The sequence below is a fragment of the Pristiophorus japonicus genome, unplaced genomic scaffold, assembly GCF_044704955.1.
Source record: "Pristiophorus japonicus isolate sPriJap1 unplaced genomic scaffold, sPriJap1.hap1 HAP1_SCAFFOLD_70, whole genome shotgun sequence".
NCBI lineage: Eukaryota > Metazoa > Chordata > Chondrichthyes > Pristiophoridae > Pristiophorus > Pristiophorus japonicus.
In genome coordinates, this window is record NW_027254613.1 from 1,120,920 (window position 1) to 1,130,962 (window position 10,043).

Here is a 10,043-nt window from a genome sequence, read left to right on the forward strand (position 1 = left end):
TTCTCTTGCTTTCACAGGAAAGCATAATTAATTAACCCCTCACCTTCTTTTGCACAATCAAACAAATGCTAACTCAGGGACACTCCATACTTCAATCATTTGTCCTGTGCTTTGCATGTTAACTGTTAAACCATATCCCATTTTACTAACTGTATTTTCGCTTTCTGGTTCAAAGTCTTCATTGCCGATGACACCACGAATCTGGGGCAACTTTTATCAAATTTAACAGCACCGGTTATTCCTACCGTGCACACGAAATACAATCAGTAGTGAAGATAAAATCCCACTGTGCGTATTTTCAGATTCAACGCAGTAGGATTTCAAATAAAGTGAAAGAAAGTTACATTAAAAGATTTGCAAGTGTTACTTGTATTTGTGTCTTTAATTAAACTTTGTGACGTCTGACTCCCATTCATGCCACTGCTGAATAAGAAAGGAGGATTTGACATTGACCAGACTGCACTGCCCCTGATATTTGTCTGCTCATCCTTGATATTCAGTGGTTTCTCGCCCTTTGATTGGCTGCAGTGTAGCGGATATCACGTTGGTCTCACGCGCGAAAGGTCCTCGGTGGATCCGTTTTCTCTCACTCAAAGTTATCTATTTATTGAAGTGAAATAAAAAGCAATTATGGAATAAGGGAGCCCTTTTGCCAGAAGAATAAATAACAAATAAAAACAGCAAACGCTGGAAATCTCAGCAGGCCAGGCAGCATTTGCAGCGAGACTAAACTCGCATCCGATTGTTCATCCACAGAAAGTTTAAACATAATGTTTCTACCCAGGATCGAACCATGGACCTTTTACATATAAAGTAAACGTGATAACCACTACACTACAGAAACCTCTGGTACAACGCCCCCAACAGAGGGGAGCTGACCAGTGAGCTCCCTCTGTGCTGATCGGGAATGTGTTGTCTCACCTTAAACAACTTCTGTCCCACACTAAACGTTTTCAATCCTTCTCCTCCGCTGGTCTTTACAGAAATGTCACCAATCACCCAGCCACCGTGTTCACTTCCACATCCTCACAGTGGGGCCACAGAGGCTGCTACCGTCTCCCCGCGATCAGCGAACTCACCCAGTTTACAAAATTAAACCCCGAACACGTGCCTGGCAAAGGGCAGGTGAAGCCAGATAGTCTGTAATCTCGGTCTATCACAGAAAGTATTGGTATTCATGGTGATGACAGCAATTATTAATCGTCTCACAGACCTCAATTATTTTTATGCGATGCATTGATCGAGGATTGAAACCAGGTTAGTGCGCCAGATCTTAACCCCTTGACCAGCAGGGAACAGTTACGATAAATGTCGATATATTTATATATATTTATATATGAATGTCAATGGCTAGCTACCTAGACCTCGTGGTGCCCACGGTCGTGCGTCTAACTTTGAGTGAGAGAAATTGTTCCACAGTGACACCTTTCATGTGTTCTACATGGTTACAAGGTGTGCACCAGAGGGCACTGCAGTGGGAGACTTGTAGTTTACCTGTACAGGTGTGCCTGGCCGAGTGTAAAAGGCAGGCCACCAGGTGTGATCCTCACTCTGTGGTTATCAATAAAGGACTTAGGTCACTACAGTTCAAGCATGACACATTGTCTCGTGGAGTCATCATCAGAGCATCTGAAGGTATACCAATTGGCGACGAGATTACGGACCTTCACACGAAAATGGCTAAACTTGGTACATTGCAGCAGTTCGCTGATGGTGATGATTGTGAAGCCTTTGTGGAGAGGCTCGACCATTTCTTCACAGCAAACGACCTGGCAGGTGACAACCCGGCCACACTGGCTGATAAGTGCAGAGCTATCCTGCTAACCAGTTGTGGGCCCACCGTCTATGGACTCGTCAGGTACTTGGATAAGTGTCTCCAAAATAATGTTTCTACACGGGTACAAACCGGGGAACATTCACGTCTGGTTCTCCACAGTGGTGGAGGTTGTGCTCGAGTTTAAAATGGTGCATTGTTTCCACTTTGGAAATGCATCTACAACTACAAGGAACATTTTGCCCATGAATGGGCCCGCATACTCTATGTGCACCCGCGACCACGGTTTGGTAGGCCAGGGCCAGGTGCTCAGTGGAGCCTCCCTGGGGGCATTGCTGAGTTGGGCACAAATAGTGCACCTTCGGACGCAGAGCTCCAAGTCCGCGTCGATACCAGGCCACCAGACGTGGGATCTGGCTATGGCCTTCATGAGAACAATCCCCGGGTGCTCGTGGCGGAGCTCCCGGACAAATGCCTCTCTGCCTCGCAGAGGCATGACTACTCGGCTGCCCCACATCAGGCTGTCTGCTTGTAGTGATAGTTCATGCATGCTCCTGTGAAAGGGTTTTAATTCCTCGCGGCAGGCATCACTAGCCTCTGCCCAGTCACCGGTTACCACAGATCTTTTTACTAAGGATAACGTGGGGTCGCTGGCCGTCCAGGCTCTGATTTGGTGAGCTGTTATGGGCGAACCTGTGGACTCAAAGGCATTGATTGCCATGACTATCTCACAGTCCTGTTCGTCAGATCCTTCCGTGGTCGCCAGGGGTAGCCTGCTGATCGCGTCGGCAAAGTTGTCTGTGCCTGGTCTGTGCCTTATGGTATAGTCGTAGGATGCCAGCATGAGTGCCCACCGTTGAATTCGCGCTCAGGCGTTGCCGTTTATTGCCGTACAGAAACATATGGTACAACAGCACCAACAGAGGGGAGCTGCCCACTGAGCTCCCTCTGTGCTGATCGGGAATGTGTTGGCTCACCTTAAACAACTTCTGTCCCACACTGAGGGCCAAAGTTTCTTGTGGAGTTGCTCCTAGTTTTTTGGAGCAACTAGTTTAGTTTGGAGAATGTTAGAAATTGCAATTCTCGGATATTAGTTTGCTTCAGTTCAACTGAGTTAGTTGAGGTTGGCTTCAGATAAGGTATTTTTTTTCAAACGGGGGTGTGTCCAGCCACTCAGGCCCGTTTTGCAAGGTTCGGCAGTAAAAACTTACTACAAACTAACTTAGGCTGGAGTAAGTGCCCACTTTTGTAAGTTCAAAACAACCTTACCTGGAGGTAAGCTCAGTGCAGGCACAGCCAGAGAGGAGGTGGGAATTAAACACAAAAAGGACTGAAGCATTAAACACATCACTTAAAATGTCCAAAAACCTCTTTTGATGATATCTTGCCTTATATCTGCTGAATGAGGATAGTTGCTTCTCTTTTTATAAATAAACAAGTGCCGCCACCCGGTTGAGGCAGGCACATTCCGGATGCTTTCAGATGAGCTGTGAGAGATTATTAAAGGGTCCGAGTGTCCTGTAGCCCCACACACCAGGATATCCTCTCCCCCGTGGTTTTCCTCAGCTTGTGCTCGGTGTACGGGGAGCTTTGGCCCGGGTCCGAGGTAGCTTGCATCCCAGGGATGGACAACAACCCTCTGAGCTCTGGAACTGGGAAGAGCGAAAAACTAATGAGTTGTTTGTGTGTTTGAAATGCGGCTTAGATCTGCTGGTATTAACCGAGGCAGGGGCTGTGAGACAATGCATTGTGTTCAGGTTTAATCACAGCGATATCCGCAGTCAGGAGCTGAAAAGGACGAAGAGCTGAAAAAATACAAGAAAAAAGCTAAGAAATGTCAGCAATTGTGGTAAACACTTTAATGTGTTTCCTGCTCGTTTATCGATGCGGTGCTCACAGAGGGAGCCCGGATTCAGAAAGTAACTCATTCATTCAAAATCTTTAAAATAGTAATATGCAACGAATTAAACTGTGTGTCTGATGATGCGGGTGGGTGAAGATTATTTGTTTTATTCCCCATTCATTACCCGCCAGCGTTGTTTTGTAGAATTGTTACTGAGGGTCAGTGGAAACTTCAATAACTGAAATTTAATCATTCAAGAATTTTGAATCATTGATGAAGTTTTCTCCCCTATCTGACTTTACACACTCTGCATTTAGGAGACTGGTTTAAAATGTTCAGTGCTCTTGCGACAAGGAACCTGGGGCGACTTTTGTTCAATTTATTTCACAGCAAAAATAGTCTCCAAAATAATGTTTCTGCACGGGTTTGAACCGGGGACCTTTCGCGTGTGAGGCAAACCTAATAACCGCTACACGACACAAACGGTGTGATTAAAGTAATCTTAGGTATATAACCAGAGCTTTAACCTACAGAGCTGGCCAATACTTCAGGAGCTGGTTTTACGAAAATAGAATGACGGTGCTATAGTTTGGAAGGCTGTGAGTGTGGCAGGAATTGATCTAGTGTTTCCCAGACTTTACACATAGGAACAGGAACTGGCCATTTAGCAGCGAGTGGTTAGGATGTGGAATGCACGGCTTGAAAGGGCGGTGGAGGAAGACTCAATCTTATCTTTCAGATGGGAGTTGGATAAGTGTCTGAAGGAAAAACAATTGCAGGGCTATGGGGGAAGGGCGGGGGAGTGGGACTCGCTGAGAATCGGCACGGGCTCGATGGGCCGAATGGCCTTCCGTGCAGTAACCATTTAATGATTCGATAAGTTAGTGGCACATTTCGTAGTGTGGGTGATAGCACAACATTGCAAAGGGACATGGATTGAGTCGTTAAACTCGAGGCATATGATTCAGGAGATTCGCGGGGCATGGAAATTCGGGAGTTTAATGACTTTGAAAGGAACATTTTTGTTTTGTGCCGTTTCGATCATTGAAATGTTTCTGAAAGGAATGTTTTGCAGAAAGGGATGCAGCATTTAACCTTCTGCCTTAACACTTCTTTCTGGGTGTCAGCTCACATTTCGTTTCGATGTTATTCTTCCAGAATTGCTATTTTTTTTGGTGTTTCACAATAACCAGACCCTTTCTCTAAAGTCAGTCTCAATGTTTCCACAGTCTCCGATTGTTGTTACCAGCAATGATCATTTTGACCCAGACCCCGAAAGCACAGTGTGTAAAATGGTTTATGATTTCAGAGTTCAATTGCAGAGCACAGAAGAAATGATTCAATTATGGAGTTCCTTCAGTTAGCATTTCTTTAATAGTGGAAAAGAAGATTTCGAGTTAATTAATGATGATTTTCCATGAAAGCAACATTAAATTAAAATAAATGCAATCGCCCAACATGGGGCTCAATCCCACGAACCTGTAATTAATAGTCTCATGTTCTACCGACTGAGCACGCCAGGCTTCTGGATAACGCTGGATTTTATCGCTCATTGCAGCCAGGCGTCTGTTGGCCACCCGCAGCCTGGATACAGTAAGGTCCCAACAGCTCATTGACTGTCGGAGTGGGACAATGCGGTGCTTCAGAAGACAGGTCGAAAAAGCAAAGTCACAGATTCCGTCCCATGTGCTCCTCCGATCAAGAATAGCAACACACTAAAAATGCTTCAATAATATTTACACCTGAGCTCTACATTTGTAAAGTAGCTGGCTTGTTCGTCTAGAGGTATGATTTTCGCTTTGGGGTTGTTATTTGAAATTTGCGAGAGGTCCCGGGTTCAAATCCCGGATGAGCCCTCAGTTTACCCACGAATTTTGAAATTGCATCGAACTTTTGCAAAGAAGGTCTTGCATTTCTTCAACATCTTTCAGGAACTCATGACGCTCCAAAACGCTTTCCAGCCGTTGAGTTATGTTTGAAGTGCTGTCGTGTGGGGAAAGATGTGCACAAATCACCCCACACGAACCGCAACACTTTGCGCAGGAGTTCGGTGCAAAGAATCAGATATCTCAGGGACTTGGACTTTCTATGAATGAGTTCTGCTTGTACCTGCATTCAAACTTGAAACAGCAACTGGGCTTCCATCTCACGGGAGCAGCGTGTAGCAGTTCGTGAGTAGGTGACCGGGTTGATGTGCGCCGCTTTCAATCTTTGAAATTTCACCAAACAAAGAAACGGTGAATCCAACTGTCCCTGTAAGCGACAGATTGAAGGGATCGGTGCTCCAAACAGAGCAGGAAAACGCGCAGTACAATAATACGGTCCGCAACATTAAATGTCAGAGTTATGAAGCAGACAACAATTAAACATACACTTAACAACAGTACTGACACCCAAACCTTGCGAATGTTCGCCGAAGAACTCAAACACGTTCCACTTCCCAGCTCAGTGCACAAATTGATTAAACATTAATCGGATTCTAAAATATCTGTTCCAAATGCCACATTTTATATATTTTCCTTATCCCTGCTACGTGACAATTGAAACTTTTAATAGTATGACCTAACACAAGTGCCCAACTTCTGATGGAAGGTCATTAACCTGAAATGTTAACTCTGTTTCTCTCTCCACAGATGCTGCCTGACCTGCTCAGTGTTTCCAGCTTTAATCTTTTTATTCTCCAAACTTATAATCAGAAAACCACTTCCCTTGTCATCTAACTGATATGTAGCCTTGTCCTACAAACCAGGCTCCTTTCGGATAATTCAGGCATTCATTGGAATTATAACTTCTCAACGATAACAATTATGTGAAGTATGTAACTCTGTAATACTTGCCACCAGACGGCGCGACTTCTGGAGTCCGAATGGTCACCTGCCCACACGTGCAGGGCCAGTATGAAAGGTTGGCTACCATGTTGTTCAGGCACTCTGGAGTTGTAATAATGAAGACTAAGGTCACATTAAGTCTAGCTTACAGTACGCAGCCTCGGGGAGTTCTTCGATACACAACAATTGGCGACGAGTAACAGAATACGAACCTTCACACATCCATGGCTGCTGTTGGAATATTAGAGAGATCCATAGAGGGTGATGATTGGGAAGCCTTTGTCGAGCAGCTCGACCAGTACTTTGTGGCCAACGAGCTGGAAGGAGACACTAACGTGGCCAAGCACAGGGCGATTCTCCTCACTATCTGTGCGCCTAAAATATACAGCCTCATCAAGAATCTGCTCACACTGACAAAACCAACGGAGAAGGAATATTCAGAGTTGTGCACACTGGTTTGGGACTACCTCAAGCCGAAAGAGAGTATCCTCATGGCCAGAAATCGTTTTTACATGCACCATCGCTCCGGGACCAGGAACTGGCGGATTATGTCACCGACCTGAGACACCTCGCGGGACCTTGCTATTTTCGAGCTGCGTTGGGGCAAATGCTGTGAGACTTTTACGTGCTGGGCATCAGCCACGAGATCATTCTTCGAAAGCTGCTGGCTGCTGAAACCCTAGACCTGAGCAGGGCCATCGCGATCGCCCAGGTATGCATGGCCACGGACGATAACACCAAACAGATATATTCTCAACATCGAAGCTCACCGGCAAGTACTGTGCATAAAATGATGTCGCTGGCAGGCCGAACTTCATATGGCAGAGTATATACGTCTGTGGCTGAAACACCTGTGAAGACTCAGAGTGCGCCATCGGGGGTGAATGTGAATCTATTAGCACCGTGTGGGTGCTGCGGGGGTAATCCTCGGGCCCATCAATGTCGTTTCAAGCGCTACGTGTGCAAAGGCTGCACAACGATGGGGTACCTCCAGTGAATGTGCAAACGTGCTGTGACATACCACGTGGCTGAGGATGATCGATCCGGCACGGATCATGCAGCACAGGCAACTCAACCCAAGGAACAAGGACTCCCAGGTGCAGGTGGAACTGTTGCATTATATCAGGGAGGCTTTGAGGGTGTGCCCGAAACGTTTCCTCTGCCCACCTGTGGCTCGCTTACCTGTCGGAGTTCTGAGTAGAGCGCTTGCTTAGGGAGTCTCATGTTGGGCATGTGGACAATGTGGCCCGCCCAGCGGAGCTTGACAAGTTTGATCAGTGCTTCAATGCTGGGAATGTTGGCCTGAGCGAGAACACTGATGTTGGTGCGTCTGTCCTCCCAGGGGATTTGCAGGATCTTGCGGAGACAGCCCTGGTGGTATTTCTCCAGTGATTTGAGATGTCTGCTGTACATAGCCCATGTCTCGGAGCCATACCGCGGGGCAGGTATCACCACCGCCCTGCAGACCATATGCATGGTGCCAGATTTAAGGTCCTTTTCTTCAAACACTCTCCTCCTCAGCGGATCGAAGGCTGTGCTGGCACACTGTAGGCGGTGTTGGACCTCATCATCGATGTCTGCCCTTGCTGATAGTAGGTTCGCGAGGCGTGGAAAAGGTTCCCGAGGCGTGGATAAGGCACTTACAACCTTTCTAAATATAGCACCCTTATTCTAATCTCTTAAAACAAGTTCCTGAATTCTCGCCTTGATGTGTACTTTAGAACTGTGGTTTTATCCTCAGATAGATTCGACCACAGTGTTTCCGTAGTGTAGTAGTTATCACATTCGCTTCACACACGAAAGGTCACCGGTCCGAAACCGGGCGGAAAGATCTTGAAAACTTGAAAATGGTCCGAATACCTGACTCCTGTTCTGAATTCTTACATTCTTATGATCTCTTGACCTTTCACAGAAGAACAAACTCTCCTCTGAACATGCATGAGAAAGCTCCATAAAATATTTTCCCCCGAGGTGCATTCGCCTGTGAGGCGAACGTGTTAACCGTAACACTGCGGAAACATCTCCACTTTCAGCAGCAGATTACCAAAATTAAACCCAATGAGATCGGGATAAAAGTTCCTCACATGCTCAGAGCAAAATATATGATTGATGTTCTACAAAAGAATGAACAAACTTCAGCACCAGGTCAGACGGAAATGTTCAGCGAGCAGGTGGACTGCTGAATCGCACTTTTAAGGAGTTGGTGGTGACAAAACAAATGGGTTTCGCTTAATGATTAAATGTAAGAAATGGGACATAAACCCACATCTCCAGAGGAGACAGTGACTTGAACACAGCACTTTAGACCGCTCGGCCATCCTGACTATTCAGTGCTGTGTGTGGCCACCTGCAGGTTGATTTTGAACTTTTGTGTCCTGTCACATGAAATAAATGAGGGCAGCAGGCGCATCTCTGCCTGACACCGGGGAAACAGTGAGACAGGCCTTGGAGCAAGGGTTTGGTTATTTCGACACAGCAAAGGAAATATTAAATCTGGAAGAACAATATCCAAAAGAACAATGACCAGTGAGCTCCCTCTGTGCTGATCGGGAATGTGTTGGCTCACCTTAAACAACTTCTCTCCCACACTGAAAGTTCTCAATACTTCTCCTCCGCTGCCCTTTACAGAAATGTCACCAATCACCCAGCCCCCGTGTTCACTTCCTCACAGTGGGGCCACAGAGGCTCCGACCATCTCCCCGCGATCAGCGAACTCACTCAGTTTACAAAATTAAACCCCGAACACGTGCCTGGCAAAGGGCAGGAAAAGCAAGATAGTCTGTAAGCTCGGTCTATCATAGAAAGTATTGGTATTCATGAAGATTACAGCAATTATTAATCGTCGCACAGACATCAATTATTTTTATGCGATGAACTAATCGAGGATTGAAACCAGGTTAGTGCGCTGGATCTTAACCCCTTGACCACCAGGGAACAGTTACGATACATGTCGATATATTTAAATATATTTATATATGAACCTGAATGTCAATGGCTACATACATAGACCTCGTAGTGCCCACGGTCGTGTGTCTACCTTTGATTGAGAGAAACGGTTCCACAGTGACACCTGTCATGTGTCCTACACGGTTATTGCTTGAACTATTAGAAGTTGTGCACCGGAGGGCACTTCAGTGGGAGACTTGTAGCTTACCTGTACAGTTGTGCCTGGCCCAGTACAAAAAGCAGACCACCAGGTGTGATCCTCACTCTGTGGTTATCAATAAAAGACTAAGGTCACTACAGTTCAAGCACGACACATTGTCTCGTGAAGTCATCATCAGAGCATCTGAAGGTATAACAATTGGCGATGAGATTACGGACCTTCACACGAAAATGGCTAACCTTGGTACGTTGCAGCAGTTCGCCGATGGTGATGATTGGGAAGCCTTTGTGGAGAGGCTCGACCATTAATTCACAGCAAACGATCTGGCAGGTGACAACCAGGCCACACTGGCTGATAAGTGCAGAGCTATCCTGCTAACCAGTTGTGGGCCCACCGTCTATGGGCTCGTCAGGGACTTGCTGGCACCAGCGATGATAATGACCAAGACGTACGAGGAGCTTGTAACACTGATCCAAGAGCAACTCAAGCCCA

The 10,043-nt window shown here is 46.3% G+C and overlaps 1 non-coding gene across 1 annotated transcript; it reads right to left on the bottom strand.

Annotated features, from left to right (window-relative positions):
* Positions 1 to 771: 771 nt before the first annotated feature.
* Positions 772 to 844, bottom strand: trnai-uau (transfer RNA isoleucine (anticodon UAU)). Its single transcript has one exon. It is a non-coding gene; the product is annotated as a tRNA-Ile (tRNA).
* Positions 845 to 10,043: the final 9,199 nt, after the last annotated feature.